Source organism: Chelonia mydas, chromosome 14 (genome assembly GCF_015237465.2).
Source record: "Chelonia mydas isolate rCheMyd1 chromosome 14, rCheMyd1.pri.v2, whole genome shotgun sequence".
Classification (NCBI taxonomy): Eukaryota; Metazoa; Chordata; order Testudines; family Cheloniidae; genus Chelonia; species Chelonia mydas.
This window is the reverse complement of record NC_051254.2, coordinates 39781672-39782422: the sequence shown is the minus strand read 5'-3', so window position 1 is coordinate 39782422 and position 751 is coordinate 39781672.

The window sequence follows — 751 nt, the reverse complement described above, 5'->3', positions numbered from 1 at the left end:
TGTCAGGGTCAGTGTGCCATTTGATGCTTAAGTATGCAATCTGAGGAGGGGGGTATCTTGTCAGACACCCAGCTGCTTGCTGAAGATCAGGTGGCAGGAAGAGTAAAGTTGGCTCTATTGCTGATGTACAGCCACGATTTTACAACTGTTTCTTTATCCTCCATGCCATGGTCACCTTGCAGCTAGACCATCCCAACATGCTCTGCTGGGGGCCATAAAACCATTTGGAAATTTAAGATGGTGCAGAATTTAACAGCTACGCCCACTTGGCAAGCTTCTTTGTTTTGTTTTGTTTTTTTTGGGGGGGGGGGGGAATGGGGGATACATTAAAACTCAGGCTCTACAGTCTGCACTAGCTGCCTATCAGCTTCCAGGTTGATTAAGGTGTTGGTTTTGACCTATAAAGACCTAAATGGCCTGGGACCTGCCTAAGAAACTCTCTCTCTCTCTGCTGTATTGCTGTCATGTGGTCTGGGGGCACCTACGCTGGAGTCCCTGGAGCGTAAATCTGGGGACTGTCTGCAGTGTTTTGTTAGCTGCAAGCCTTGAGAATTCTCTTTTCTCCCCCCACATCCTGGTCTCTGACAGCCCAACTCTGTTCCTTTTTAGGGCATGCTCTAGGGCACACCCTGTTCTCCCTGCCTATGGGGGGTGGGTCAGGCTGACTCGTAGTGGGGATTCCGCTGAGTGGGGTAAATGAACAGTTTTGTTGGTATTCTGATCAGGTAGACTCTAGTCTAGAGTTTCTGTT